The sequence below is a fragment of the Malus sylvestris genome, chromosome 9, assembly GCF_916048215.2.
Source record: "Malus sylvestris chromosome 9, drMalSylv7.2, whole genome shotgun sequence".
NCBI lineage: Eukaryota > Viridiplantae > Streptophyta > Magnoliopsida > Rosales > Rosaceae > Malus > Malus sylvestris.
In genome coordinates this window covers 19,604,707-19,614,091 of record NC_062268.1, presented here as the reverse complement: position 1 = coordinate 19,614,091, position 9,385 = coordinate 19,604,707, and the positions used below count along the sequence as shown (strand labels likewise).

Here is a 9,385-nt window from a genome sequence, read left to right as displayed (position 1 = left end):
TAAGGCTGAAAATCCATTTTCAAGAAAAAAAATGTCAGATGGCCCATGTAAGCTGTCTTAATTTGTGTGCCTAGACAGTTGGATAACAGACAAATTTTTTTACTAGACAACTGCACTAGACAAAAAGAATCTAGAAAAATAAGCTTGATATGCAAATGCAAATTTATGATTCAAACCTTTTGTATTGTATAAGGCTAGTGCTTTAACAAGTTCAATCCCAATAGAAATCCCAAATCGGCATTGTATTCTAACTCTAAATTATGAGCATGTGAGGTAACATTTACAATTTTTTACAAGGGAAGCCAAACATTAAACCTGGTACTTAACAAAAGGAATTTGTATCTTATGCCTTTTTTAAAATTGTTTTCTCTTTTATTTTCAGTAACCCAATTCATGATTCCCAGAGTTCAACCTATTATATTTAATGTTTTTTCCTAAGTTTTATATTGTTTGGTTATGGAATGAGCTATCATTGCGAAATGCACTTTTGAGAGCAAGACCCTATTAATTCTGTTTATACCATATTTAGGGCCTCGTATCCTCGTATAAATACTTGGGGGACTTAAATGTAATTATGTAATAAAGGAAGGGGCAAATATGTAATAAGTGAGGAGTCCTTATTCTATAAAAGGACCCCTCACCCTCACAATTAAGGGAGGCCATTTCTGGAGCCTTCTCACCCTTCTCACATCTCCTCTCATTACAGAGGTTCTCTCCCTCACCTCTTAGATAAATACATCATCAGTGTGGACGTAGCCCAAACCTTGGGGTGAACCACGATACATCTTGTGTTATTTACTTTCTTGCAGATTCACGGCCAGATTTACGTTGTTCCAAGACCTCCGGTTTTGTGCATCAACATTTGGCGCCGTCTGTGGAAATCGACACAAAAAACTATGTCGGTTCTCTTTCATTTTTTTACCTCTACCGTGAAACCTCACCACACCCTCCACCGGAAATCTGCAGAAACCCAAGTACCAAACCACCCACAAGCAGAGACACGCACATTCTGCACTACTCCCAATAGCATCCAACATTGGATTCCAGAAATCTCGATCCCTCTCTTTCATCTTATCTGATCCACAGTAACATGGGATCGATTTGATCTATGAGTCGTTTTCTTTTCTGTAAATTTGCTCTCTTGCGTGAACATGGAGGGAGAATATCAAGAATGAGAGCTGATCCATGGCCAGAGTTAAAGAAGGGACTCGGTGACTTTTTGAAAGATTACCTCGACTCGGATCTGGAGTACGAGTCGGATGACCCATACTCAAGAAACTGGGTCAGTCCGGGTTCATGTCAGGATCGATCTCGCCCCAAATTTGTAGCCTCGACCGCCCAAGTCCAAGCCCTCATCCTCGCCCAAGTCCAGTGGTAAAACTCCTCCTATTAACCACCACCGAAGGCGGCAACAACCGGAAGTTCAACACCACCAACCACTATTTGTATTGTGGCTCTTCGTTGAACGGAAATCTGAGTCCCCAGAGAGTGAAGGAATGGATTGCTTACCACGTCCAGCTCTTCGGGCCCAGATCCCACTTCGTCATCCACGACGCCGGCGGGATCCTAAAGTCGGTGCTGGAGGTGCTGAAACCATGGATGGAGCTCGGATATAGGACGCTGCAGGATATCAGGGACCAGGAGAGGTTCGATGGGTACCATCACAACCAGTTCATGGTAGCATCACTCACGATTTCACTGTTGCATCATTCACTCACTCAACGTTTCTCCCGGGAGGCGAGTTTCGAAACTCCACAAAACAAAACTGATGCTGCTGTTGTTTCGATCGATCGATCCTTCTCGCGCACTTCGGTCGATTTGATAACAAAAGGTGGAAAAAGAAATGGTCTCGACTCTCTCGGGGATTCACTTCCCTCTCCTAGCTTCCGTCTACACCTCACATTCCAACTTCAATGGCGGTCAGAGGACCTCCGGCCTCTCTCTTTTCCTCTCCAACACCTCATTCTCTCGGAAGATCTTTGTTGGAAAGCCTTCGTATGATTCTAATTTGCCATCTTTAGCGGTTGCTGCATCGAAGAAAATGCTTGTTCTGGTATAAATTCATGGCGAAATAGATGTTCTTCTTTGATGTGGATGAGTACGTTTACATGCCACCCAAGAGCAATCTAAAGTCGGTGCTTGATTTGATGTCGGATTACATGCAGCTCACCATTGAGCAGATGCCCATGAGCAGCAAACTCTGCTTCCTTAAAGATTATCACAAAACTTACAGGAAGGATCATGGGCTGAGCGCCACCAACGAAACCTGGGCCGAGAGAATGGAGCTGAACTTGAGTTTCAACCAGATGTAAAATCTAAATTTTTAAGGTCGCTGCCTCTGTGCTCCATTTCCAAATATTGGGGATTATTGACGAGTATGGAAATTCCAGTCTCTCTCCGCCCACATGTTTATGAAGCGTGGGCTCGGGCATTACATTCAAACTTGGAAGAAGCAATCTGCCATTCAAACTTGGAAGAAGCTCACCCGCCTCAACAGAGGCAAGGACTTGAAGCTCACAACCCCAGTTCTGGATGCCAACTCATCCCCGACTCACTGCTCGACTCGGCCAACTCGTCCCCGACCCACTGCTCGACTCAACCCCCCACTCACTCCTCTCGACTCACCCACTACGATTCGTGGCTACAGTGATGGAGGTTATTGTCTGCACATTCATGACAGCAAAATGGAGACAAAATGATTACCTGCAGTGATGATCTAACTTTAAGGATTTGAAGATTATCAAAAATTGCGCCTAAAGGATTGCATCAGACAGGGATGGGGAACATGGGTGGGCAAAGAAATGGAGTGGCAAAAGCAGAAAAGAAAAGAGCACATGGGAAAGCAAAAGTAAAGCAGAAAAAACGAAAGCAAAAGAGAAAGCAAAACTAAGGAATAAACATCCCACCAGAATGATGTGATTTACTTTTCTTGTTTTTTACTGATGTAATTTATTTTCCGTATCTTTCGGAGATATCTGTATAAACCCCCCCATCAGAGGGTAAAAACAAAAAAAGGGTCAAGCCCAAAATAAATGGGCTGGAATGTTGTGTAGAGGGCGAAGGCCCATAGGCCCAAAATAGCACTAACCAGGTGATCAAAACTACGCCCAGTACTCCACAATTATTCGGCAACCTGCTGCTATTACTGCCAACCAGGTGATCAAAAGTACGCCCAATACTCCACAATTATTCGGCAACCTGCCGCTATTACCACCAACCAGGTGATCAAAAGTACGCCCAATACTCCAAAATTATTCGGCAACCTGCCTCTATTATCACCAACCAGGTGATCAAAACTACGCCCAGTACTCCAAAATTATTCCGCAACCTGCCGCTATTACCACCAACCAGGTGATGAAATGTACAACCCGTACTCTAAAATCATTTGGCAACTAGCCATTCATGCCACCAACCAGGTGATGAAATGTACAACCCGTACTCCCCTTCATGCCATCAACCAGGTGATCAAAAGTACGCCCAGTACCCCAAATTATACATGAGCATTACTCATGTCATTCATACATAAACATTCATGAGCATCACTCATGACAATCATACATAAACATTCATGACCATCATTCATGTTAACATTCATGAGCATCACTCATGACAACATCCACGAGCATCACTCATGTCAATCAACATAAACATTCATGAGCATCACTCATGTCAATCAGCTTCAAAAGCTTCATTTACAGAGCTCTAGCTTCAAAAACTTCATTTACAAAAGCTCCAGCTTCGAAAACTTCATTTACAGAGCTCTAGCTTCAAAGCTTCACTTGCAAAGCTTCACCTACAAAGCTTCAGTGCAGGGTATACAAATACCGCCTCCAAATAACCGCCAATTCGGCCCATACATGGATTCAATTTGAAGTCTCCAGCCAACAGACTCTATTGACCGAAGACTTGGGGGACTACATTATGTACCATATATTGGGCCTCAACTGGGCCTCATGAAAAATACTTAGGGGACTCTAGCCTATCATTCATGTATTAAGGAGCGAGCCCTTATTCTATAAAAGGGACTCCCTCACTTTCATTAGAAAGCACCAACTCTAGCCCATCATTCATATATTGAGGAACGAGCCCTTATTCTATAAAAATGACTCCCTCACCGTCAAACGCCACAAGTCGAGCCAATCAAGGCAACATAAGCCACGAGCCTCGCAGCACCGCAGCGTGTGCTACTTCTAGTTGAGCATCATTTCAGATTGAGCACCGCCTTATATCGAGCATCAGTTCAAGACAACATCTAGTTACTTCGGCCCACATATGGACTGAATTTCAAGTCTCCAGCCAAAAGACTCTCTTGACTGAAGACTTGGGGGACTACTGTTTATACCATATTTAGGGCCTCGTATTTAGACCTCGTATAAATACTTGGGGGGACTTAAATGTAATTATGTAATAAAGGAAGGGGCAAATATGTAATAAGTGAGGAGTCCTTATTCTATAAAAGGACCCCTCACCCTCACAATTAGGGGAGGCCATTTCTGGAGCCTTCTCACCCTTCTCACATATCCTCTCATTACAGAGGTTCTCTCCCTCACCTCTTAGATAAATACATCATCAGTGTGGACGTAGCCCAAACCTTGGGGTGAACCACGATACATCTTGTGTTATTTACTTTCTTGCAGATTCACGGCCGGATTTACGTTGTTCCAAGACCTCCGGTTTTGTGCATCAACAAATTCCATTATTTAACCATACTAAGTACACAAACATTATTGAATAAATTTGCTCCCGATTTCGGGGATTAAGTCCTAAAGTCATGGAGTTGATGTACTTTCTAGGACAACTAGAATCTTGTTTGCTGCAACCTGACATGGATGTGAGTGTAATGAAATTTTCATGTTGTGTTGAAAACATAGCATTTATTGATGTAAGTGTTTCCATGGCTGAACAATTTGAGCAACTTGGTCCTATTTCTAAGTTCCCCATGACAAACAGAATTTACCTATGAAAGCATAAAACCCTCATATGATTTTGCATGTTTAGGGAAGTTTGCCACTTCTCATGGGAAGACATATTTGTCCCAAGAGTGGATAAACTACATTAGTCATGTTGGTAAAGAATTTCCAAGTGGTGCCAATGAGTTCAAACAAAGATTGATGAGGTATGCAGTTGAAGGGTTTCAAGTATGTCTATGCAAATAAGGATAGTAAGCGTGTTACTGTTGATGCTTCAATAAAGATAATAGGAAATATTACATTTTATCACAAAGTTATCAACAAACATGCATAATATGGATGAAATTAAAACTTACACGTTAGGAAATTGTTGTGAGCATATCAATGGATACCCAACATTAGTTTGCCTCAGCCACATGAGACATGAGAAATTCTCTATCATCACGGCTAAGCTTGTACAATAACATCTAAACCTTATCACTTTTCATGATATGTTTGCAAATAGAGTTCTCATTCTCAAAACACTATATTTCATGTACTTAAAGTAATCAAAATTTTTCACGTGCTTCGAAAAAGACAAAACAAAAACAAACAAAAATTATGAATTTAGGGTGTAAAACAAAACTTAAAAGGATAAGAGGTTTACTACATAATTATCGACTTACCAATTTTTTAGCCTTTTCGAAATAAGGATCCACATACATGTTCAACTTGGTTTGTAATGTGTTGTAATGTTCCCACCATCCACTTTGTTTGTTTAACACTAACAAAGTATAATGCACTCCTTTAAAATTGTTCATTGAAAAGAAAAAAAAACAAAGTTGTTCTCTTGCACCTTTTTGAGTAGAAGCTCAAGATAAATATACTTTTACCGCAAAAGCTAATTCATCCACAATCTCCTACCAAAACAAAAAAATAAAAGTATTGCACAACACAAAATTGCTTTCATTGCTCTGCATGACAGATGAAAATGTCACATGATATTAAACCATATGCATAGGAACTATTTGATATCTACAATTTGATATCAGGTACCATATGATATGTGGGATGAGACGAAACGTGCCCATCCCACGTTTAGTACACCAAATCCCCTGAGACGCGTTATCCCCTGGAATGGATTTTGGTTAAATTTTCATTCCACCCTCCCCCTAGAACGAACTTGTTCTACCCCGTGGAACACAAAATTATAAATTTTTGAGAAAAAATGTCCTTTATCTTTTTCAATATTTTCAGTATCTAAATTATAAAACAAACCCTAATTCTATCATCTTTTCTCTCCCATCCATCATCTTCCTCTCTTGTAGTCTCTCTTCTTCCCTACAAAGTGGGATTGCATCTTTGCGTCTTCATGTTCCAGGGTTCGATTTTGCTCTGTAAATTCTTTATTTTGCTTTTCTTGTTTGGGTTTTACTTTTTGTTTATATGGAAAAACGATTGAATCCTGCGTTTGATTGTGTTGGGATTGAGTTTTTTTTTTTTTTTTTTTTTTTTTTTACGACTGGTGATGTGGGAAATAATGGGTTTTTCGTGTTCTTCATTTTTCAATGGAAATTTTCAATTTTATGGGAAAATAGGATGATTCTGAGAAAATAATGGGTTTATTGGAATGTTCTGGAGAGTCATCTGTCTGATTTAAACAAATACAAAAGATCTTGTTGTGCAAATTATTATTATTTTTATTATTGTTTTCTACTTAATAATTTGATATTTAAATGTGCAAATGGTGTCACACAACCATATTGTGCAAGTTAAGTCTTACATATAAATTGCAAAGTGACAGACCATCCCAAATGATTGCACGGAATCAAGATGGAGATGTTTTAAAGTAAGCAATGTAGGAGTGTAAGAGCGCTAGATGAAACATACATATGGGTCATTGTGCCTGAGGTCGATAGACCAAGATATTGAATAAGGAAGGGTCACATAGTAACTAATGTGTTAGGCGTATGCACACATGATCTCAAATTCGTATGTGTTATTCGATTGGGAGGGATCAACTACTGATTCGAGAATTTTTGGTGACATTGTTACTGGAGCTAATGGCCTCAGGGTCCCAACTGGTATGATAGACAAGTATCTAGTTTTCTTCCTTACTTTTGTTGGCCAACAACTAAAAATTATTATTAACTAATATAGGAACATACTGTTGGATATATGTCAACAATCTGTGATAAATTTATATATTTTAATAAATAAACAGTGTATGAACAATGAACTAATATTAAACAGAAATATTGAAGATCGAGGCTTGCGTACCGCAATGTCCTTGAAACAGAAATTTCGCCCATACTCAGTGCTTGTAGTTCTCTAGACGTCTGTTTCACCAGGATTCAACGATCAAGTTAGAATTCCAGCACCGGAAAACTTAACTTCTGACAAATTTCTTTGTGGTACTCTCAGTAAGAATGCTATGGATTATAGAAGGAGATTTATGTTTTCTATGTTCTAAATGCCATGCAGATGGATGTATATATAGTGGGATTATGCCTGTTCGCAACATGTATGAGAATTGGATGTGATTGTTGGGAGACATCTCTTCAGATGGGGTGTTGTGCTCTCTGCGTTTTTCATTGACTTCAGACTTCATCTGAAAAGATGAGTCTGTTCAAATAAAAAATAATTTAATTAAATTCCAAATTAATTAAAAACAATTAATTAAAGAATTTAATTTTCAGAGCCCAAGAGCCCTTATTTGTTACTTTTATTCTTTCCCATATACATATTAATAGATATAGAATTTGTGTCATAATTCATTAATGAATATAGAATTTTTTTTCGTACGTGAAACCAACGGGTTATTGATATTTTTACAAGAAGTATTTTATTGAACAGTTAAGTTATTACTAAACAAAGAAGAATTGAAATTATTAAATTAAAGAAAGGATGAGATCAATTCAAAAGTACTTTTTTTATTTTGAATTAAAATAATTCTAACAGACAGAATTCAATTAATTATATATTAATTACCAATTAATTAGTGCACCCCAAAGCCCAACCCCAAGGGTGAGCCCAATTGTATTCTTCAAGACCTATTACTCCAATCACTTTCTATATAGGACAAAGCCTTATAAAGGGATGAAATCTTTTGGGAATGACCAATGTGGGACATAGAAATTTCTACTCAAACTACTCAAATTTTCAACACATACTATTTGTTGACCCTGGATAAATAACTGGTGAAAGTTTTTTGGCACCATATAGATGTATTATATACCATTTGCAAGAGTGGTGAGACAATTTCCGTGTACTTACGAATCATGAAGAATATTTTAATACGAAACACTTACATGATAGGAATGTTATTGAGAGATGTTTTAGCCTCCTCAAAAGATGTTGGCCTATCTTGCAGAGTCTTCTCTACTATCCAATCAGGATTCAGGGACAAATGATTACATCATGTAGTTTACTTCATAATTTTATGACAGTTGACCTTGAGGAACAAGTAAGGCTTGCATTTGATGAATTGCCTATAGAGAAGACTTACCAGAATTATTAGCCTACATTGAAATCATTGAGTCAAGCTAAATATGAACTCAATGAAGGAATGATCTTGCAAAAGAAATATATGATGAGTGGAGAGGAATGAGGGCTTGAAAATTGGTTGAAATGTTAGTTGTTGTAATTATTTTTTATTATTTGATGACAGTTTGTTGAATGACTATATGTGATGTTTAGCTTTCTGACAAATGTAATTGTTGATGTTGGTTAGCTTTGTTAAAACTCACCCCAACTTTTTATACTTGGTTATGAATCTATTTTGGATTCTCTTTAAATGAAACTAATGTCACAGCTTTTCAAAAAAAAAAAAAGTGTTGTAATTGTTTTTTATTGTTTACTATTGAGATGATTGTTATAATTGTTTGAAGACAATTTATTTCTTATAATAATTTATTTTTCAATGATATATGACTTCTGATAACAATTTGTTTCTTTTTGTTACTTATGTAATGTATGGCTTATTTGATATATTATATGGTGACCTCACGCAATTGGAATAATCATGAGAAGGATGTACTACTTACCATTCTCGAGGAGATGGTTGCTCATGGTGTTAAGTGTGAGACAGACAGTTTTAGGGTTGGTACTTTTGTAGCGGTTGCCTCCAAGATGCGAGAAAATATTCCTAGCATTTTTATAGAGGCGAAACATATACAAAATAAAGTGAAGCATCATAAATAAAAGTATTCCTCTGCATATGACACAATGAATACCTTTGGATTTGGTTGGGATGATGAGAAAAAATGTGTTGTTGTGGATAGTTCTGAAATACTACAAAATTAGTTGAAGATGCATTTTGTTTCTTGTTCTTTCTCAATTAGATGTTTTAAAAGTTTGAATTAGATGCATCTACACTTATTAAGAAGATGAAGAGGAATGATGGCGGTGGAGATCTTGCATCTATTATGGATGCAAATTGGGATAAAACAATTATTGAAATGAAGAAGTTAGGTGAAAGTTTTACTTTCGAATAA

General features: G+C 37.9%; 1 pseudogene; it reads left to right on the top strand.

Annotated features, from left to right (window-relative positions):
- Window positions 1-456: 456 nt before the first annotated feature.
- On the top strand, window positions 457-9,385 carry LOC126633863 (uncharacterized; annotated as a pseudogene).